The following is a 24,317-nucleotide window of genomic DNA, read 5'->3' as shown; positions in this document are numbered from 1 at the left end:
AGATGAAGAAAATATTTATTTAGGTAGTCAAACTTGTAGAAAGCTGTAGAAGGGAATTACTACATAATTAAATTGTTCTTATGAATTAGTAACAGCATATTGGGCCGAAGGAAGTTCAAGAAATCAGAGGGAATGGGTGCTATGGTGTGAATAATCAGAATTACTTACTGATCTACGTACAGATGAAAACCTTATCTTCTCCTCTAGCGGTTTCTCCATATAATCCCGTAGATCTCTTTTCAACACTAGTTACACAGCATTAGTCATCAGCATTTCGGGTAACGTTTTTTTGTGAACATTTTTGCTTTTCCTGTAAAGCATTGATTTTCTCTATCACCTCCAATGTTTCAAGGGATTACATTTAAGACGCAAGCTATGTCTACTTTATTCTGATAAATACTCAGAACTCCAACAGGGTCTGCAGAAGTATTTCAATGAATTCTGTTAAAACATATTTCATAAGTATGGATTCGTATGCAAAGACACCAATTTTCAAGCTTAAATACAATAAGCTGGTTGAGAGCTCGATAAAAATGGTGCTGTATTATAAAATATGTATATGTAATATACAGTCTACATATGCAATTCACAGTGCAAAATGTGGAGTATTAAGCGAGACACTGTGTTTATAATAAAAGTCTAAAACTCAATTAGGTCTACAGACTTTTCGAGAACAGGGCTGCGAAATAATAAACCGAAAACATCGAAGGAAAGGGGATTAGCCGCGGTATAACTGATTCTGCGATGTATCGTGATGTTTATTTAGGTTCGCGAGATTCATACTGTAGAATCATTAGGTTAATTGGAAGCAGAAATGATGAAAAATATGCAACCGCCTTCTCAGGGAATCGAACCACGGACCTCTGGAATACCAGCCCAGCGTGCTACCGTTACACCAAGAGGGCACGCTAGGGAAGTGGGAGAAATACCTTATAATATGTCTAATTAGTTTTGCTCAATATATTCTAATTAATGTCATTACATTCATAGTAATCGCTAACTTGATCATCTTGGTTTTCTCACAAGATGTATAAAGATGATCAACTGTAAATAGTATATAAAACTGTACACCCAAAGTTCTGCCGTGTTTCATCTCATTTAAGAATATTTATTTCAAAACGAAGCCTTGAGTGGATTTGAATAGGTTTCTGCTAAGATCCTTTTCCGATTGCGAGCGATACTACATTCACATTATCATGTAAGACGTCTAACATTCTATTAGAAACATACATATCTTCCCGTCAGACCTTCCCCTGGCTGAAAAAGAAACGAGGAATAAAAGTTCTCCAGATAAAAATTTAAAGCTTACAAATTACACAAATATTTTTTTCTCCTTTCCCCCTCGCAGCAATTCAGAAACAAATGTAGGAAGGTTTTACGAAAAGAGTTAAAGAAAAGTTTAGCGAATCTTACGGGCATAGAATTTTTCAGCATCATTGCATTTTGCTTTGCATTTTGTTGCTTTTCCGCTGAATCTTGCCGTGGTCTAATATCAGACAAACAGTGAAATCTGGTACCAGCTGTGCTCTGCAGCCACAGTTGCCGGTGTTATATAATATGCGTGGCTCGGCCTTTTCAAAATATTGGAAAGAGTGCGAAAAAGAAGGGATGACTCAGTTTTTTTACATAGCGCAAATATTGGGTTAAAGAAGAAAGCCGACTATTATGATTTGCGGCAAATTGTTTTGTGAAATTGTGCAGATGAATTCCTTTGCCCTTTCGCCCTTCAGCTTGCTTTTCCAGGACATCATAAAAATGGTAATGTTTAATAAAACGTAAACATTACATTAGCTTAGAAAAAGACTTCTAATTACACTTTACTTGAAAAATTTAACTCATTATTCACATATATTTGTAATTTGATGCAAAATTTGCATAAATGTATTTATTAATTTTTTATTTATGATTATTTCAGGAAAAGAAGTGCAAAAAATATTTCAAATTGAATGCTTAAAAATTTATTCAGAAGCTTAAACTATTGAAATAACATGTAAACCTCCTGGTAGTAGTTCATAATTGGAGAAATAAAACAACTTAAAGTACAAAAATACAATGTACAAATCAAAATAAAATAAAATACAGTAAAATGAAAAGAAAGTAATTTGATTATTGTTTATTTTGTAGGAAATCGAGGGGAATTAACTTTTTTTCCAGAAATCCAAAATAATTAGGGAAAGCTCATGTTTCGTCCCCTTCACTTACTTGAATGAATTCTTTGAAATTTGCAAAAATCTGAAATGTTGTAGAGTCTCATTCTTTTAGAGAGCATAAAACGTAGATCCTACTGAAGACAAATTAGCGAATTCTCGCTACGTCTTGGAAAACAGATAACTGCCGACGAAGTTTATGACATTTTTTTAAAAATTTTAACTAAGCTGAACAGAACATGCACACGCTCGGTGCTCACAAACTAACCACCACTTGGGTCGAAGTAACTTTAACACAAAGTAGTATGTGCATTCCGAGTGAATCAAGTTACAACTACAAGACTGGTTTCTCCTTCAGTCCCTAAATCAGATTTATAGGCTGCACAAAGCCGAGTCTGAAATACGTATCAAGTAATTTGAAAGTAAGTGGCTATCACAAATATTCAAACTACAGAATTACTTGCAAACACCCGTCATAAACTCCCTCTTACTTGCAACTAACTCTTCTACTTTGAACTCTTCAGTTCTGCTACTTAAATACTATTTTCTGAACTCATTGTTGTTTCGCATATACGTCACTTAAATTTACATTCTGGGAGGAAATTGAAACCAGATGGAAAAGGAAAGTTTCTTAAAGTAAGAATAATTAATTAACACAAAATAAAGTTTTTACAATCTAAAAAATGGATTTAAATTTTTACTTAATTAATTTTCAAGTTGACGAAGGAAATTCCTCGACACGGTCGAGCTATTTACATAAATTTTTTTTTAATGTTACATTCAAAGAGAATATTCAATTAAAACATGGCATTAAGGCATATGAACCAAACTGATATTGTTATATAGTTTGCAATTTTATATAATTGAAAGAAGTCGTATTTCACATGCTTAAATACATAAAAGTAGACCAAAAGGTATAATTTTAATTTTAATTTACTGTTTTAACTGTTCGTTGTAAATGAGAGCTATTGTCTAAATTTCAAGAAGAGGTTCGTTTGACGTTGAAGGGACCCTGAGGTTTGCCATAAAAGATGAAGGAGAGAGTTGAAACTATTTATATTATTTTGAGTAGGAATGGTGAGAAACTAATACGAAGGAAGTCTTTTGTTTGGCTGTATATTAAAAAAATAATATAAACATATGTTAAGGTGAAACACCGAAATCTGGAGAATGTCGACTTTCACCGGTGAATGTCAACATTCACATAGTCGTTTGGTATATGTTCGAAATATTTTCCAAATACTCTTATTTCTGACTTACACCGGTAAATATCGACATTCGCCATGTACTAATGGTGAACGTTGAACATATAAGAATATTAAATTTTCTTCTTCGTAATTCAGTCGCAAAAAAACGCACTTGAGATTTAAAATAAAAATTTAAGAATATAAGAACTTAAAGCGCACAGAAAATTCAAAATGAGAAAGGAAAATAATAGAAGTTAAAAACTTACTAAGTTATGTGATTCAAATCTTATTTATTGCAACAACTTAAACTAGTATGACACTTTGAATTGCACAAGAAGCCCTTGCTTTTAAAACTGCATTTATTTGTGGAACACTTTCTTTTGAAATGACAGCGTGTACACATACTCCTCTCTTTTCGACCTACACCAGAGCATATCTGTGATTGTTGACATACACCGGTGAGGATCCGAATGTAATGCAATATTCGATCTTTCACCGACGTATTTGGTGAATGTTGACATTCTCCGGTGAAAGTCGACATTCTCCAATTTCGGTCTTTCACAGTAACATATATATATATATATAGAGAGAGAGAGAATGAGAGAGATTAGATATCGTTTTACGAATAATACGATTTTAGTTAAAGATTAGAGTTTTACGCCAAAAACTAATATCTATCTATTATTTTAAATCTTAGATTAAATAATACCTACGCGCAAAACTGTTTTTCTCCTTTCCCGGATCCGAAAATTAATATTTTTGGAAAGAACATTATGATTCGAATGTTAAGTGATAATTTTAAATACCATTTAGGTATTTTAAATTATTAATATGAATTATTTCACATATTTTGTTTAATGTATTGTTGCGTGCGTTATGAAATGAATGCACAAGTCCGATGAAAAATGAACAAAAATTTATTATTATCACAACAAAAATGTTTAAATTTTCTCAAATTATCATACAGTATTACAATATCTCACAATAGTTATCTTTTAACTACTCAAATGTCCAATAGAACGTAATTCAAAACAGCTAAAGAACGCTAATCCGCGAATTCGCTATAATCAACAACAGCAGTTTTCTAAACAACAACAAACTAAGCAACTGCTACAAACTGAGATGTTTTCCTCCTTTTATAAGATTTTAAAATCACGCGCTAGAATTTTCCAGCACTTTCTCGAAATCAAAAAGAGATATTTATTTATTTAACGCACGCGCTCTTGTATTTTTAATTTTTCCGGCTTAGCTTTCTTTTAATATTCGTCACGCGCTGCACTGCGCGAGAAATAAAACCATTTAATTTATAACTGAACTAACATTAGCTTTTTAAATACCAAATTCGTAACACTGCCCCCTTCCCAAGGACTGCACGTCCCGGGCAGTACAATCCCTGGACAGGAAGCTAAACTTACAACTGTGGCATAAATGCAACTGAGGCATAAACATTACATTACAATATCAAACAATATAAACAATAAATGCAATAACTAACTTAAACAAATCAAATGCTATCAAATACTAAATACAAAACAAATACTAAATACAAATCAAATACTAAATGCAAATCAAATCAAATACACATTTATAAACAAAAAGGACCATGGTCTGATACTATTTACAATTATTTACATTACGTACTATGGCCATAGTAATAAGCTAACCTGTCGTAATGAACGACTTTAGGTTTAGAGTTCGAAGACTTACGAATCCGAACCACGATGTCATTCAGCCTGTTTAGGACTGTGTACGGCCCATCCTTTCGGAACAATTTGCATTTAGCGGGACTCAGCTTCAGATTGGCTTCTTTCAGTTTCTGAAGCACCTTCCTAAGATTTTCTAAATGTTCTTCAAAACTCTTTCCGACGATGATGATGTCGTCCAGGTATATGAGGCAGGCTTCGTAGGAAAGGCCTTTCAAAACAGTTTCCATAAGACGTTCGAATGTTGCCGGCGCATTACACAGTCCAAACGGCATCACCTTAAATTGCCAAAGCCCTTGTCCCGTAGTAAATGCCGTCTTTTCTCGGTCTTCAGGCTGTATTTCTACCTGCCAATACCCACTCTTTAAATCAAGTGTTGAGAACCACTTGCTGCCAGAAAGAGTGTCTAGAATGTCGTCAATTCTAGGAAGAGGGTAACTGTCTTTCTTCGTAACCTCATTCAACCGGCGATAGTCGACGCAAAATCTTGTTGAGCCGTCTTTCTTTCTGACTAGGACGATGGGAGATGCCCATGGACTTACTGAAGGCTCGATGACATCGCTTTCTTCCATATCTTTTAACAGTGTTCGCACCTCTTCCTGTTTAGCAAACGTTAGACGTCTTGGATGTTGCTTGATCGGGGGATGATCGCCGGTATCTATTCTATGTTGTGTCAAACTAGTTCGACCCACGTCAGAAGACGAGTGGGAGAAAACAACTTGAAGATCTTTAATGACGCGATCGGCAGCATTCCTCTCTTTATCGTTTAATTGCGCATTCTGCAATAACTCCGATGTAATTCTCTCTGAGGACACGGATTCTTGGATGTTACTCTTTCTTTCAACGGTGGTTACTGGAGTACATGCTGCAACCACTTCACCTTTCTTAATAATCCTCCCCTTCTCAGTTACATTGGCGACTCTCACCGGGATAACCGTTCTGGATAGGTCGACGAGTGTTGAGGCTACTAGTACTCCTTTTGGGCTATTACAGTTATTGGGATATTCTATGATGCCGTAGCGGAAATTTCTGTTTTCGGCTATGGATCCAGGAAGTATAATTTCTGTTCTTGCCGGTATTGTGATATTGTCTTGTGCTATGATTTTATGGACAGATTTAACTTCATCATTGACTCCAAATAACGCTATGTCCTCAGATGTAGAATGCAATTCGTTATTTTTAAAGTCCAAGGAAAAATTGTATTTCCTTAGAAAGTCCAATCCGAGTATGCAAGAATCAGTGATCTCTGCTACATATGCCGTGTGATGGTAAGCGGCACTTCCAAACGTGATGTTAGCCTTTACTTTTCCATCGATGTTGATCTTCTCACCGGACACAGTCTGTAGGGTAACGCAGGGCGGCGTCCAGATAAGTTTGCTTCCCAGTTGTTGAGCCAAATCTTTTCGGATGATGGTAACGTTGGCTCCTGTATCTATCGTCATACTGCAGGGAACTCCATTAATATGTCCTATTATGAAAAGTTCATTACTGCCGCCTCTCACTGCAGAAATCTGAAGCGCTTTAAACTGGGGCTTTTCATGATCTGGCAACCTCCGCCCCGCGAGACGGCCACTAATTAGTTTCCCTGCTGTTTGTTAGGAGCGGTCTTAGCATCCGTGCCCTGGGGTGTTCTGCAGTTTCGTCGGATGTGTCCTTCAGCACCGCAGTTCCAGCATTTTACGGTCGGTTTCTTGTCACCAATATTCTGTCTCAAGGCGTTCAGTTGTCTAGTTAAATCGTCTAGACGAGCAGTTACTTGATCCCCTGGCTCCTGGACTTGAGCAGCTCTGACTGGATGGCGATCTCGACGGGTGGCTTGCTGGGCTGCCTCAAATTTCATGGCATACACTAAAGCGCTTTTCAGATCTTTAACATCCGCCATTCGCAGTGCTTTCTGTATTTCAGGGTCCCGGATGCCATCGATGAAATATTGCAGGGACAGGATTTCCCTTGTTTCTGTCGGGCACTCCGAAAAGGCGTGATGTGACAGCCTTTCAACATCCGTGGCGAGCTCCTGAAGTGTTTCGGTAGGCTTCTGTTGACGAGATTTTAATTGGAGCCTGCTGTAGTCTTTTAAACACTTCTCCCGAAAGCGCAGCTCCAAGGCGCCGGACAGAGCTTCGAAATCTAACTTTTTTGTTTTCGGGAAGAGTCTGAAGGATATCCGCTGCGTCGGCTCTTAAAGAAGCGGCGAGATGACAGGCCTTAGTTTGGGAATCCCATCCATTCGCATCCGCCACTATAGAAAATTGTGTTTTATACACTTGCCAGGAGGTCTTCCCATCATAAGTGGATAACTTCAGAGAGGGACGAGCAGGCATGGGTAAAAATTTAAAACCATCACTATTGTTCCCTGCCGTCGCTACGAATTTCTTTAAAATATCCACTTCTTTGGCTACTGCAGAAACCCTATCATCAATTTGTTGTTCGATTTGGTGTTGGACGGCACAAACTCTTCCTTCTATATGTTCTTTTACAGAAGAAACTCTTTCTTCTATTTCTTCTTTCACCGAAGAAACTCTTTCTTCAATTTGAACTTTCACAGAAGAAACTTTTTCTTCAATTTGTCCAACTTTATTTTCAACTGTGTCAATTCTACCTTCCATAGCATCGAATTTGGTTTCTATTATGCAGGCAATTTCTCTTTTCATTTCGTATTGACTTTCTTCAATCTTTACTTGTACGGCTTTTATTTCGTCTTTAAAAGTTAATTGACCAGCTTGAATGGCCTTCATCTCTTCCTTAACGGATTCTTGGCCCAATTTCATCTCGCCTTTAATTTCTTCTTTAACGGAGTTGACGGCTCCTTCCATCTTTTCTTGGAAAGCAGCAAATGCAGTCATCATTTGCCTGAATTGTTCTTCCATCGCTCTGGTTATTGGCATTCAAACCCCACTCCTGACACCAAAAATTGTTGCGTGCGTACGCGTTCGTTATGAAATGAATGCACAAGTCCGATGAAAAATGAACAAAAATTTATTATTATCACAACAAAAATGCTTAAATTTTCTCAAATTATCATACAGTATTACAATATCTCACAATAGTTATCTTTTAACTACTCAAATGTCCAATAGAACGTAATTCAAAACAGCTAAAGAACGCTAATCCGCGAATTCGCTATAATCAACAACAGCAGTTTTCTAAACAACAACAAACTAAGCAACTGCTACAAACTGAGATGTTTTCCTCCTTTTATAAGATTTTAAAATCACGCGCTAGAATTTTCCAGCACTTTCTCGAAATCAAAAAGAGATATTTATTTATTTAACGCACGCGCTCTTGTATTTTTAATTTTTCCGGCTTAGCTTTCTTTTAATATTCGTCACGCGCTGCACTGCGCGAGAAATAAAACCATTTAATTTATAACTGAACTAACATTAGCTTTTTAAATACCAAATTCGTAACACTGCCCCCTTCCCAAGGACTGCACGTCCCGGGCAGTACAATCCCTGGACAGGAAGCTAAACTTACAACTGTGGCATAAATGCAACTGAGGCATAAACATTACATTACAATATCAAACAATATAAACAATAAATGCAATAACTAACTTAAACAAATCAAATGCTATCAAATACTAAATACAAAACAAATACTAAATACAAATCAAATACTAAATGCAAATCAAATCAAATACACATTTATAAACAAAAAGGACCATGGTCTGATACTATTTACAATTATTTACATTACGTACTATGGCCATAGTAATAAGCTAACCTGTCGTAATGAACGACTTTAGGTTTAGAGTTCGAAGACTTACGAATCCGAACCACGATGTCATTCAGCCTGTTTAGGACTGTGTACGGCCCATCCCAAGATGACTGTAATTTCGGACAAAGTCCTTTCCGTCGAGTCGGATTCCACAACCACACCTTGTCTCCTTCGTGGAACTGATGTTCAGTAGCTCTTGTGTCGTAGCGGGTCTTCATCTTCTCCGTCGCCAAGTTGACTCGCTCTCGTGCAAAGTTGTGCATCACTTCAAACCGGGCCTGGAGATCTTGAATATATTCCTCAGACGATGAAGGAGCATCCGGAGGGCGGCCAAACAATAGATCACAAGGCAGACGAAGGTCACGACCGAAGAGCATCTGTGATGGAGAATAGCCGGTAGTCTCGTGGACAGCACTGCGGTAAGCCAGTAAAAAGAGTGGTAATTTCTTGTCCCAGTCCTGTTGGTTTCTGAAAACCACTAATGAGAGGTTATTAAGGATGGTTCGATTGAACCTCTCTACCATGCCGTCCGACTGGGGATGCAATTGCGTCGTTTGAGTTTTGTCAATGCCGAGTAGTTTGCATAGTTCTTTGATTACTGCCGAGGCAAAATTCCTTCCCTGATCGGAATGTAGCTGAAGAGGCACTCCGAACCTGGAAATCCAGTGCTGTATCATTACCTCAGTTACTGTGACAGCCTCTTGATCAGGAATAGGATAAGCTTCAGGCCACTTGGTGAAGTAATCAATGACAACGAGTATGTATTTGTTGCCATCAGCAGTTTGTGGCAGAGGTCCCAGGATGTCAAAGGCGCCCCTACGTTGTAACGTTGCAGCTTGCCTCGGCTGCGTCTCCTCGGTCCTTTCCGACCTGCACAGGCATCGCAAGATCGGCACCACTTTTGCACGTCCTCCTTTGCATTATTCCAGTAAAAGCGCTCACGAACTCTCTGCAAGGTCTTCATTATTCCAAAGTGACCTCCAGTAGGGGTGCTATGTAACTCTTTAAGGACATCAGGAATGCGGGATCTTGGAAGTATAAGTTGCCATCGGAACGTCTTCCCATCATCCGATTCGAATTTCCGGTATAAGACGCCGTTTCGAATGTGAAGTGAATCCCAGAGTGCCCAATATTGTTTGGTTGTAGGACTACAGATAGAAATGTCCTGCCAGGTAGGTTTTCTGTTTGATGACTCCATTAAATCAATTATGGGTTTAATGTCGCGGTCTTCCAGCTGGTCTTTCCTGACTTCATCATCACTCCACGGTTCTCGATCAGCCGATGTTGATGTTGTAATTTGTCTTGTGACCGGAGTCAGCAGCTCGTATTTCGCTTCCACTCTGAAACAATATCGGCAGCTTTCTTGGCAAGGTCTTCTAGACAGGGCGTCGGCGTTTCCGTGTGATGATCCCTTACGATGACGGATAGTGATGTCATATTCTTGGAGTCTCTGTATCCACCTGGCTATTTGACCCTCAGGATTCTTGAAATTTAAAAGCCAGGTCAATGATGCATGATCGGTGCGGAGCAGGAATTTTCTGTCGTATAGATAGTGATGGAACTGTTCTACAGCTTTGACTATGGCGAGCAACTCTTTCCTGGTGACACAATAATTCCTCTCCGGTTTAGACAGGCACTTGCTCCAGTATGCCACTACACGTTCTTGGCAATCTATTTCTTGGGACAAAACAGCACCAACACTTTCATTACTCGCGTCGGTGTCGAGAATAAATGGTTGGTCAAGCTGAGGATACGTCAGGATTGGAGCAGATGTTAAAGCCTCCTTTAAGTTGTTAAATGCATCCTCGCATTCTTTTGTCCACAAGAAGTTTTGGTTGCTCTCTGTCAGCTTGTGTAAGGGTCTTGCGATGGAAGAAAAGTCCTTCACGAATCTCCTATAGTAGGTGCAAAGCCCTAGGAAGCTTCTCAGCTGATGGACATTTTCGGGACGTTTCCAGGATTTAACGGCTGATACCTTTTCAGGATCCGTGCGCACACCTTCTGCAGAGATGACATGTCCCAGGTAAGTCACTTCCTTTCGGAACAATTTGCATTTAGCGGGACTCAGCTTCAGATTGGCTTCTTTCAGTTTCTGAAGCACCTTCCTAAGATTTTCTAAATGTTCTTCAAAACTCTTTCCGACGATGATGATGTCGTCCAGGTATATGAGGCAGGCTTCGTAGGAAAGGCCTTTCAAAACAGTTTCCATAAGACGTTCGAATGTTGCCGGCGCATTACACAGTCCAAACGGCATCACCTTAAATTGCCAAAGCCCTTGTCCCGTAGTAAATGCCGTCTTTTCTCGGTCTTCAGGCTGTATTTCTACCTGCCAATACCCACTCTTTAAATCAAGTGTTGAGAACCACTTGCTGCCAGAAAGAGTGTCTAGAATGTCGTCAATTCTAGGAAGAGGGTAACTGTCTTTCTTCGTAACCTCATTCAACCGGCGATAGTCGACGCAAAATCTTGTTGAGCCGTCTTTCTTTCTGACTAGGACGATGGGAGATGCCCATGGACTTACTGAAGGCTCGATGACATCGCTTTCTTCCATATCTTTTAACAGTGTTCGCACCTCTTCCTGTTTAGCAAACGTTAGACGTCTTGGATGTTGCTTGATCGGGGGATGATCGCCGGTATCTATTCTATGTTGTGTCAAACTAGTTCGACCCACGTCAGAAGACGAGTGGGAGAAAACAACTTGAAGATCTTTAATGACGCGATCGGCAGCATTCCTCTCTTTATCGTTTAATTGCGCATTCTGCAATAACTCCGATGTAATTCTCTCTGAGGACACGGATTCTTGGATGTTACTCTTTCTTTCAACGGTGGTTACTGGAGTACATGCTGCAACCACTTCACCTTTCTTAATAATCCTCCCCTTCTCAGTTACATTGGCGACTCTCACCGGGATAACCGTTCTGGATAGGTCGACGAGTGTTGAGGCTACTAGTACTCCTTTTGGGCTATTACAGTTATTGGGATATTCTATGATGCCGTAGCGGAAATTTCTGTTTTCGGCTATGGATCCAGGAAGTATAATTTCTGTTCTTGCCGGTATTGTGATATTGTCTTGTGCTATGATTTTATGGACAGATTTAACTTCATCATTGACTCCAAATAACGCTATGTCCTCAGATGTAGAATGCAATTCGTTATTTTTAAAGTCCAAGGAAAAATTGTATTTCCTTAGAAAGTCCAATCCGAGTATGCAAGAATCAGTGATCTCTGCTACATATGCCGTGTGATGGTAAGCGGCACTTCCAAACGTGATGTTAGCCTTTACTTTTCCATCGATGTTGATCTTCTCACCGGACACAGTCTGTAGGGTAACGCAGGGCGGCGTCCAGATAAGTTTGCTTCCCAGTTGTTGAGCCAAATCTTTTCGGATGATGGTAACGTTGGCTCCTGTATCTATCGTCATACTGCAGGGAACTCCATTAATATGTCCTATTATGAAAAGTTCATTACTGCCGCCTCTCACTGCAGAAATCTGAAGCGCTTTAAACTGGGGCTTTTCATGATCTGGCAACCTCCGCCCCGCGAGACGGCCACTAATTAGTTTCCCTGCTGTTTGTTAGGAGCGGTCTTAGCATCCGTGCCCTGGGGTGTTCTGCAGTTTCGTCGGATGTGTCCTTCAGCACCGCAGTTCCAGCATTTTACGGTCGGTTTCTTGTCACCAATATTCTGTCTCAAGGCGTTCAGTTGTCTAGTTAAATCGTCTAGACGAGCAGTTACTTGATCCCCTGGCTCCTGGACTTGAGCAGCTCTGACTGGATGGCGATCTCGACGGGTGGCTTGCTGGGCTGCCTCAAATTTCATGGCATACACTAAAGCGCTTTTCAGATCTTTAACATCCGCCATTCGCAGTGCTTTCTGTATTTCAGGGTCCCGGATGCCATCGATGAAATATTGCAGGGACAGGATTTCCCTTGTTTCTGTCGGGCACTCCGAAAAGGCGTGATGTGACAGCCTTTCAACATCCGTGGCGAGCTCCTGAAGTGTTTCGGTAGGCTTCTGTTGACGAGATTTTAATTGGAGCCTGCTGTAGTCTTTTAAACACTTCTCCCGAAAGCGCAGCTCCAAGGCGCCGGACAGAGCTTCGAAATCTAACTTTTTTGTTTTCGGGAAGAGTCTGAAGGATATCCGCTGCGTCGGCTCTTAAAGAAGCGGCGAGATGACAGGCCTTAGTTTGGGAATCCCATCCATTCGCATCCGCCACTATAGAAAATTGTGTTTTATACACTTGCCAGGAGGTCTTCCCATCATAAGTGGATAACTTCAGAGAGGGACGAGCAGGCATGGGTAAAAATTTAAAACCATCACTATTGTTCCCTGCCGTCGCTACGAATTTCTTTAAAATATCCACTTCTTTGGCTACTGCAGAAACCCTATCATCAATTTGTTGTTCGATTTGGTGTTGGACGGCACAAACTCTTCCTTCTATATGTTCTTTTACAGAAGAAACTCTTTCTTCTATTTCTTCTTTCACCGAAGAAACTCTTTCTTCAATTTGAACTTTCACAGAAGAAACTTTTTCTTCAATTTGTCCAACTTTATTTTCAACTGTGTCAATTCTACCTTCCATAGCATCGAATTTGGTTTCTATTATGCAGGCAATTTCTCTTTTCATTTCGTATTGACTTTCTTCAATCTTTACTTGTACGGCTTTTATTTCGTCTTTAAAAGTTAATTGACCAGCTTGAATGGCCTTCATCTCTTCCTTAACGGATTCTTGGCCCAATTTCATCTCGCCTTTAATTTCTTCTTTAACGGAGTTGACGGCTCCTTCCATCTTTTCTTGGAAAGCAGCAAATGCAGTCATCATTTGCCTGAATTGTTCTTCCATCGCTCTGGTTATTGGCATTCAAACCCCACTCCTGACACCAAAAATTGTTGCGTGCGTACGCGTTCGTTATGAAATGAATGCACAAGTCCGATGAAAAATGAACAAAAATTTATTATTATCACAACAAAAATGCTTAAATTTTCTCAAATTATCATACAGTATTACAATATCTCACAATAGTTATCTTTTAACTACTCAAATGTCCAATAGAACGTAATTCAAAACAGCTAAAGAACGCTAATCCGCGAATTCGCTATAATCAACAACAGCAGTTTTCTAAACAACAACAAACTAAGCAACTGCTACAAACTGAGATGTTTTCCTCCTTTTATAAGATTTTAAAATCACGCGCTAGAATTTTCCAGCACTTTCTCGAAATCAAAAAGAGATATTTATTTATTTAACGCACGCGCTCTTGTATTTTTAATTTTTCCGGCTTAGCTTTCTTTTAATATTCGTCACGCGCTGCACTGCGCGAGAAATAAAACCATTTAATTTATAACTGAACTAACATTAGCTTTTTAAATACCAAATTCGTAACACTGCCCCCTTCCCAAGGACTGCACGTCCCGGGCAGTACAATCCCTGGACAGGAAGCTAAACTTACAACTGTGGCATAAATGCAACTGAGGCATAAACATTACATTACAATATCAAACAATATAAACAATAAATGCAATAACTAACTTAAACAAATCAAATGCTATCAAATACTAAATACAAAACAAATACTAAATACAAATCAAATACTAAATGCAAATCAAATCAAATACACATTTATAAACAAAAAGGACCATGGTCTGATACTATTTACAATTATTTACATTACGTACTATGGCCATAGTAATAAGCTAACCTGTCGTAATGAACGACTTTAGGTTTAGAGTTCGAAGACTTACGAATCCGAACCACGATGTCATTCAGCCTGTTTAGGACTGTGTACGGCCCATCCCAAGATGACTGTAATTTCGGACAAAGTCCTTTCCGTCGAGTCGGATTCCACAACCACACCTTGTCTCCTTCGTGGAACTGATGTTCAGTAGCTCTTGTGTCGTAGCGGGTCTTCATCTTCTCCGTCGCCAAGTTGACTCGCTCTCGTGCAAAGTTGTGCATCACTTCAAACCGGGCCTGGAGATCTTGAATATATTCCTCAGACGATGAAGGAGCATCCGGAGGGCGGCCAAACAATAGATCACAAGGCAGACGAAGGTCACGACCGAAGAGCATCTGTGATGGAGAATAGCCGGTAGTCTCGTGGACAGCACTGCGGTAAGCCAGTAAAAAGAGTGGTAATTTCTTGTCCCAGTCCTGTTGGTTTCTGAAAACCACTAATGAGAGGTTATTAAGGATGGTTCGATTGAACCTCTCTACCATGCCGTCCGACTGGGGATGCAATTGCGTCGTTTGAGTTTTGTCAATGCCGAGTAGTTTGCATAGTTCTTTGATTACTGCCGAGGCAAAATTCCTTCCCTGATCGGAATGTAGCTGAAGAGGCACTCCGAACCTGGAAATCCAGTGCTGTATCATTACCTCAGTTACTGTGACAGCCTCTTGATCAGGAATAGGATAAGCTTCAGGCCACTTGGTGAAGTAATCAATGACAACGAGTATGTATTTGTTGCCATCAGCAGTTTGTGGCAGAGGTCCCAGGATGTCAAAGGCGCCCCTACGTTGTAACGTTGCAGCTTGCCTCGGCTGCGTCTCCTCGGTCCTTTCCGACCTGCACAGGCATCGCAAGATCGGCACCACTTTTGCACGTCATCCTTTGCATTATTCCAGTAAAAGCGCTCACGAACTCTCTGCAAGGTCTTCATTATTCCAAAGTGACCTCCAGTAGGGGTGCTATGTAACTCTTTAAGGACATCAGGAATGCGGGATCTTGGAAGTATAAGTTGCCATCGGAACGTCTTCCCATCATCCGATTCGAATTTCCGGTATAAGACGCCGTTTCGAATGTGAAGTGAATCCCAGAGTGCCCAATATTGTTTGGTTGTAGGACTACAGATAGAAATGTCCTGCCAGGTAGGTTTTCTGTTTGATGACTCCATTAAATCAATTATGGGTTTAATGTCGCGGTCTTCCAGCTGGTCTTTCCTGACTTCATCATCACTCCACGGTTCTCGATCAGCCGATGTTGATGTTGTAATTTGTCTTGTGACCGGAGTCAGCAGCTCGTATTTCGCTTCCACTCTGAAACAATATCGGCAGCTTTCTTGGCAAGGTCTTCTAGACAGGGCGTCGGCGTTTCCGTGTGATGATCCCTTACGATGACGGATAGTGATGTCATATTCTTGGAGTCTCTGTATCCACCTGGCTATTTGACCCTCAGGATTCTTGAAATTTAAAAGCCAGGTCAATGATGCATGATCGGTGCGGAGCAGGAATTTTCTGTCGTATAGATAGTGATGGAACTGTTCTACAGCTTTGACTATGGCGAGCAACTCTTTCCTGGTGACACAATAATTCCTCTCCGGTTTAGACAGGCACTTGCTCCAGTATGCCACTACACGTTCTTGGCAATCTATTTCTTGGGACAAAACAGCACCAACACTTTCATTACTCGCGTCGGTGTCGAGAATAAATGGTTGGTCAAGCTGAGGATACGTCAGGATTGGAGCAGATGTTAAAGCCTCCTTTAAGTTGTTAAATGCATCCTCGCATTCTTTTGTCCACAAGAAGTTTTGGTTGCTCTCTGTCAGCTTGTGTAAGGGTCTTGCGATGGAAGAAAAGTCCTTCACGAATCTCCTATAGTAGGTGCAAAGCCCTAGGAAGCTTCTCAGCTGATGGACATTTTCGGGACGTTTCCAGGATTTAACGGCTGATACCTTTTCAGGATCCGTGCGCACACCTTCTGCAGAGATGACATGTCCCAGGTAAGTCACTTCCTTTCGGAACAATTTGCATTTAGCGGGACTCAGCTTCAGATTGGCTTCTTTCAGTTTCTGAAGCACCTTCCTAAGATTTTCTAAATGTTCTTCAAAACTCTTTCCGACGATGATGATGTCGTCCAGGTATATGAGGCAGGCTTCGTAGGAAAGGCCTTTCAAAACAGTTTCCATAAGACGTTCGAATGTTGCCGGCGCATTACACAGTCCAAACGGCATCACCTTAAATTGCCAAAGCCCTTGTCCCGTAGTAAATGCCGTCTTTTCTCGGTCTTCAGGCTGTATTTCTACCTGCCAATACCCACTCTTTAAATCAAGTGTTGAGAACCACTTGCTGCCAGAAAGAGTGTCTAGAATGTCGTCAATTCTAGGAAGAGGGTAACTGTCTTTCTTCGTAACCTCATTCAACCGGCGATAGTCGACGCAAAATCTTGTTGAGCCGTCTTTCTTTCTGACTAGGACGATGGGAGATGCCCATGGACTTACTGAAGGCTCGATGACATCGCTTTCTTCCATATCTTTTAACAGTGTTCGCACCTCTTCCTGTTTAGCAAACGTTAGACGTCTTGGATGTTGCTTGATCGGGGGATGATCGCCGGTATCTATTCTATGTTGTGTCAAACTAGTTCGACCCACGTCAGAAGACGAGTGGGAGAAAACAACTTGAAGATCTTTAATGACGCGATCGGCAGCATTCCTCTCTTTATCGTTTAATTGCGCATTCTGCAATAACTCCGATGTAATTCTCTCTGAGGACACGGATTCTTGGATGTTACTCTTTCTTTCAACGGTGGTTACTGGAGTACATGCTGCAACCACTTCACCTTTCTTAATAATCCTCCCCTTCTCAGTTACATTGGCGACTCTCACCGGGATAACCGTTCTGGATAGGTCGACGAGTGTTGAGGCTACTAGTACTCCTTTTGGGCTATTACAGTTATTGGGATATTCTATGATGCCGTAGCGGAAATTTCTGTTTTCGGCTATGGATCCAGGAAGTATAATTTCTGTTCTTGCCGGTATTGTGATATTGTCTTGTGCTATGATTTTATGGACAGATTTAACTTCATCATTGACTCCAAATAACGCTATGTCCTCAGATGTAGAATGCAATTCGTTATTTTTAAAGTCCAAGGAAAAATTGTATTTCCTTAGAAAGTCCAATCCGAGTATGCAAGAATCAGTGATCTCTGCTACATATGCCGTGTGATGGTAAGCGGCACTTCCAAACGTGATGTTAGCCTTTACTTTTCCATCGATGTTGATCTTCTCACCGGACACAGTCTGTAGGGTAACGCAGGGCGGCGTCCAGATAAGTTTGCTTCCCAGTTGTTGAGCCAAATCTTTTCGGATGATGGTAACGTTGGCTCCTGTATCTATCGTCATACTGCAGGGAACTCCATTAATATGTCCTATTATGAAAAGTTCATTACTGCCGCCTCTCACTGCAGAAATCTGAAGCGCTTTAAACTGGGGCTTTTCATGATCTGGCAACCTCCGCCCCGCGAGACGGCCACTAATTAGTTTCCCTGCTGTTTGTTAGGAGCGGTCTTAGCATCCGTGCCCTGGGGTGTTCTGCAGTTTCGTCGGATGTGTCCTTCAGCACCGCAGTTCCAGCATTTTACGGTCGGTTTCTTGTCACCAATATTCTGTCTCAAGGCGTTCAGTTGTCTAGTTAAATCGTCTAGACGAGCAGTTACTTGATCCCCTGGCTCCTGGACTTGAGCAGCTCTGACTGGATGGCGATCTCGACGGGTGGCTTGCTGGGCTGCCTCAAATTTCATGGCATACACTAAAGCGCTTTTCAGATCTTTAACATCCGCCATTCGCAGTGCTTTCTGTATTTCAGGGTCCCGGATGCCATCGATGAAATATTGCAGGGACAGGATTTCCCTTGTTTCTGTCGGGCACTCCGAAAAGGCGTGATGTGACAGCCTTTCAACATCCGTGGCGAGCTCCTGAAGTGTTTCGGTAGGCTTCTGTTGACGAGATTTTAATTGGAGCCTGCTGTAGTCTTTTAAACACTTCTCCCGAAAGCGCAGCTCCAAGGCGCCGGACAGAGCTTCGAAATCTAACTTTTTTGTTTTCGGGAAGAGTCTGAAGGATATCCGCTGCGTCGGCTCTTAAAGAAGCGGCGAGATGACAGGCCTTAGTTTGGGAATCCCATCCATTCGCATCCGCCACTATAGAAAATTGTGTTTTATACACTTGCCAGGAGGTCTTCCCATCATAAGTGGATAACTTCAGAGAGGGACGAGCAGGCATGGGTAAAAATTTAAAACCATCACTATTGTTCCCTGCCGTCGCTACGAATTTCTTTAAAATATCCACTTCTTTGGCTACTGCAGAAACCCTATCATCAATTTGTTGTTCGATTTGGTGTTGGACGGCACAAACTCTTCCTTCTATATGTTCTTTTACAGAAGAAACTCTTTCTTCTATTTCTTCTTTCACCGAAGAAACTCTTTCTTCAATTTGAACTTTCACAGAAGAAACTTTTTCTTCAATTTGTCCAACTTTATTTTCAACTGTGTCAATTCTACCTTCCATAGCATCGAATTTGGTTTCTATTATGCAGGCAATTTCTCTTTTCATTTCGTATTGACTTTCTTCAATCTTTACTTGTACGGCTTTTATTTCGTCTTTAAAAGTTAATTGACCAGCTTGAATGGCCTTCATCTCTTCCTTAACGGATTCTTGGCCCAATTTCATCTCGCCTTTAATTTCTTCTTTAACGGAGTTGACGGCTCCTTCCATCTTTTCTTGGAAAGCAGCAAATGCAGTCATCATTTGCCTGAATTGTTCTTCCATCGCTCTGGTTATTGGCATTCAAACCCCACTCCTGACACCAAAAATTGTTGCGTGCGTACGCGTTCGTTATGAAATGAATGCACAAGTCCGATGAAAAATGAACAAAAATTTATTATTATCACAACAAAAATGCTTAAATTTTCTCAAATTATCATACAGTATTACAATATCTCACAATAGTTATCTTTTAACTACTCAAATGTCCAATAGAACGTAATTCAAAACAGCTAAAGAACGCTAATCCGCGAATTCGCTATAATCAACAACAGCAGTTTTCTAAACAACAACAAACTAAGCAACTGCTACAAACTGAGATGTTTTCCTCCTTTTATAAGATTTTAAAATCACGCGCTAGAATTTTCCAGCACTTTCTCGAAATCAAAAAGAGATATTTATTTATTTAACGCACGCGCTCTTGTATTTTTAATTTTTCCGACTTAGCTTTCTTTTAATATTCGTCACGCGCTGCACTGCGCGAGAAATAAAACCATTTAATTTATAACTGAACTAACATTAGCTTTTTAAATACCAAATTCGTAACAGTATTAAACTCTTAAATGAATTAATGTCTATGGCTAGTAAAACTTTAAATGAATAAATATCTATTCTTAAAATGTCTATTTCTTCCTCTTGGACTTAGAAATTAGTGCTATTGAAAATAAAATTACGATTAAAATATGTAACGATATTTTATTAACCCAAAGGGGCAATTTGCGCAGAAGGGCTATTAATTTTGTTTTGGCATTTTGCGTCGATTCACGTTTCAAATTGTTGTCACCAGATATTCCGTATTTATTTTTTTTAAATATAATGCCTCTGCATTATATTCAAAAATTTAAATACGGAACAATCTGCATGAATGTATGCATGTTTTTCGCACTGTGAAAAACAACGGTACTTAGAGACATCAAATTTTGAATAACTCCATTCGAAAATGGACATCTGGAAGTCCAAATGTGGAGTTTGAAATTTCTTGTATCATCTATTGCATATTCTGTCAAACATTTAAGAATTTTTAAAAGAAGAAAAGGTCGAAAACTTTTTCTCTTCTGATGAAATGACCCGTGTCTAAGAAATTTAAACATAATGATTATTAAAAATTGATAGCCTCTGGATATACTGATGCTCTTTTTATTATGAATTTTTTTGATAAATTTAGAAATATAGGGACGGAGCATTTTCGATTACGCATTTTTTTAAATAATATATTCGGCCCTAGGGAAAATGAAGCTTCAAATATTTTATATCATCTATTTCTCCACAATGATCTATTTACATATCTGCTGTGTAGACTTTACAGTTACGGTCATGAATTTGCTACAGTTTTTTTTTTTTTTTTTTTTTTTTAACTTATCTCTCGAATGAATACTTTCCAGAATGTTTGGAAATAGAAAGTCAGCAAGACTTATTTTACCTATGACGACGGAACACTTCAGCAAACAGATTTTTGCTTTCGGTGACATTCAGTGGCTCGCCCAACCTAAATATTTCGATTTCTTCCATTGGGAGCTCATGAAAAACAAGGTGTATGCAGTCAGAATAGGAAGTGTGGAAGAGCTGAAGGAACGAATCAGGAAGAAAATTGAGTGCATAACGTCGGATATCTTTGAAAATGTCATGCTAATAATCTTTTGCAGTTCGTTGCTAAGGTAATTATTTGGCAAAATTAGTATTTGACAAAAAAAACCTAGAAAATGTACAAAAAGCACAATAGTAAAGTTGACATAACATGTATGTAAATGGACAAGCGTAGCGGAAGAAGATGATGTAATACACTTTGATTTCCATTGTCTGTAGTGCCGAGTATGCTACTTTTAAAATGAATAATTGAAAACACTCCACCCTACAGAAGAAATTATTTACCCTTTAATTTAATAGTAAATGAAATACCAATTTTAATTAGGCAAATTTTCTTGGTGAATATATTACAATGAATATTTGCTCAAGTTCTCTCAGGGTGTCTACCTACTTGGTAAAAAGTGAAAACAACCCCAGAGGGAAACCCAGTGATCTCTTCTCCTATCAATTTGTTCTGTTTTTGTATTCAACCTTTTTTTCTTTTTTCTTCCTTATGGTTTTCTCTTCGAAAGTTGAGGCTCAAAGTGGGATGCTATTACATGTCTTTTGTTCGTAACTTCTGATACAGAAAACTAAAACCGCCTTCTCATTTGCCATCCGTTGATACCTATAAGGCTCGGAGGGTGAGCTGTGGTATTTGAGAAGTGATATACTGTCTCTAGCATTTTGTTTTAACGGACGTTTGGGACAATTCTTGCTAAAGCCAAGCGTCTGGTCACAACCTTTAGAGTCAAGGACTTGAGCATAAGTGACAGGGAGTGCCAGCATTCAGGAAAGCTAACTACTGGGATTCAGTGAGCATGTACGCCTGGTTAGGTCTGGTGCAAGAGTATGCGTCACTCTGTTGGACTCCGTGCAGGTGAAACCACTGCATTCCGATCTAACTTTTTTTCATATATGGCTCAAAGTGCAAATGAAAATGTTTCATGTAAAATCATGAAAACATGTGTGAATAACGTCGATTAAGTTCTCTTGCTATTAACATGTTTACTGGCAAACTCTGAAAAACATACCTCCGTTCCTGATATATAAACTTTTAGAATATTATATTAGTTAACCTGAGAAAGTAAAACTGCTGCGTTCCGAAGGTCATCTAAGTGAAACTGCTTACCAACTCACACCGCTATTCTTCTTAAATTGAAAGGATTTGAGCAAGTTGCGTAAACACATCAGAATCTAAAATAGTAAATTATTGTCGTGATATAATCTAAAGGATGAACGTCTGTAAGTTTCATAAAAGGAAACTACTTCTGATTTGTCTGACCAGAGTGCTGCTGGGTGGGTCAAGATGCGCATCGAAGTTCAGCTGAGCAATACATATAATCTTGACATTCCGTTTGCCTGATGAGCCGAAAATTATTGAGGTCGCAAATAATACATTGGCTTGTAAGACCTCGAGTACCAAACCCTTTGCAATTCTATTGGCGTCAGCGTTTCGGCCATTTGAAGGTGTGAAAACTCATATGTGTATATTACTCTGTGAAAAACCACAACAGCAATAATTTTCGACAACGCCAAAGATGAAAGAGAATAAAGGAGGTAAGGATGGTGAAAGTAATAATACTTCGTACGCAGAAGCAAGAAGACCAGTATTAAAGACTCTGGCTCAAACATGTATCGTAATTCGACGCTGTCAAATCAGTGAAATCAGCAACCATCCACACTACACTTAGTGTAAAACTAAAAACAGAAAATTCCAAATTTATAGGTAAAATTAACCCTAAAATAGGTTCATAAAGCACAAAGTGGAGTAAGGTTGCTATCAATGAGCAGAATTCTTCGTCGAGCCACCTCCATTATTTTCTAGTTAATGACAGTAGACGCTACCTGTTGAATGTTTAGTAAACTGCATGAAGCATGAAAATCGCCATCTTGACTGGAATTTGATCCACGCTCAAATAAGCTTGCTTTATAAGAAGGTCAGGGTTTTGTACTTTACTTCTAATTTATCAATGTAAAGAAAATATGGGTGACAGTGAGACGTTAATAGTGTTTTATTTTTTGCTGATAATATTTCAAACTGTGTTACATGAGCATTATTTGGCTATATTAACAATGATTGTTTATTTTGTTATAACTGAAATCACGGACGTATTGCATACCGACTGCTAGTTGCCTTTAGTGTACCAGCCTAAGTTGCTATAAATGAGCTGTTGGGCCAAACATGGAAAACATATTATTATTATATAATATTATATAATATTAAACGTCTACTACACACGATTTAGTAAAAGATTCTCAGGAGTACTTAAATCTATAATTAAATAATGATCTCATTTTCTTCGTTATAAAAATAATTATAAACTATTAATCTAATTTTAATCTAAACCGGAGTATCCCTAATTCGTGTTTAAAATGAGTATTTTATTGAAATTATCTTAATGATTTTCATTACTTCTTGCGTAATTTATGCTTATTTGTAGTTTTAAAATTGCATCTGCACAATAAATAGATTAAGGAACATGCATAGTGTAGGAATTAAGTCATAAAATTAACAAGTTCAGTGGTAGGGTGGCGTAATTTTTACTGTTGTTCTCAGCAAGAATTTTCAATAATGTATGCTTGTTAAAAGACTTTGAAACAGTTTATCCCCCAGAGACCAGATATTAAGTTTATGATGTATGCTACTTAGTTTTGCGATTTGATGTAGCTTTGTAGCTGTATGTTTTTCTGTCGTACATTTCTGATTTTGATGTTAACTTTATAAAATTGCGGTGTCTTACATTCTTTGTTTTTGCTAGATGCCGCTAGGAATTCAATATGGTAAATAGAAGGGAGCTAATATGAGTCGTGCACTTCTAAAAATTCGAAATGGTCACATGGGCGTGAATGTGGCTGCAAGAACATTTGATATTCCAAGGGCAACGTTACAGAGACATTCAAAGGGACCGTAAAGTATTATAGACAGCAAGGGTGCCCAAAGATGCGGAGCAAAACCTAGTGTCACACATCCTCAAACTGCAGGAATTTTTATTTCGGATAACACCTCGTGAATTGTGCACCCTTGCTTTTGAGATCGCAGAAAAGAATCAAATTTCACACTGGACTTCATTCTGCAGAAAAGAATATAAGTGGTATTATTCTTTTATGGGAATACATTCTGAGCTCAGTTTGAGTCAACCAAGGGCGACATCCTTTGCTCGAGCTAAAAGATTCAATAAGGAGAATGTCAACCATTTTTTGACGTATTAGAGAGGGTTGTTGACGAGAATAAACTCAATGTCAACAGTCCAAAAGAAACCTCGAAAGGTTCTTGCTTTGAAGGATAAGGAAACTGTAGGATCCATTACCAGTGAAGAAGAAGCTCTACTACAACAGAAATTTGCTCCGAGTTCTGCCACTGGATAGTCCTATCACTTCTAATTTACAAACGTACGTTCTGCGGAAGGATTATAAGATGGAGCTCCACAAGGAGAAATTCTTGCGTACAATTCTGAAAGTGT

The sequence above is a fragment of the Stegodyphus dumicola genome, chromosome X1 (genome assembly GCF_044657685.1).
Source record: "Stegodyphus dumicola isolate Sdum_Otavi_A_Nest chromosome X1, ASM4465768v1".
In the NCBI taxonomy this organism is placed as follows: domain Eukaryota; kingdom Metazoa; phylum Arthropoda; class Arachnida; order Araneae; family Eresidae; genus Stegodyphus; species Stegodyphus dumicola.
This window is presented reverse-complemented; position numbering follows the sequence as displayed.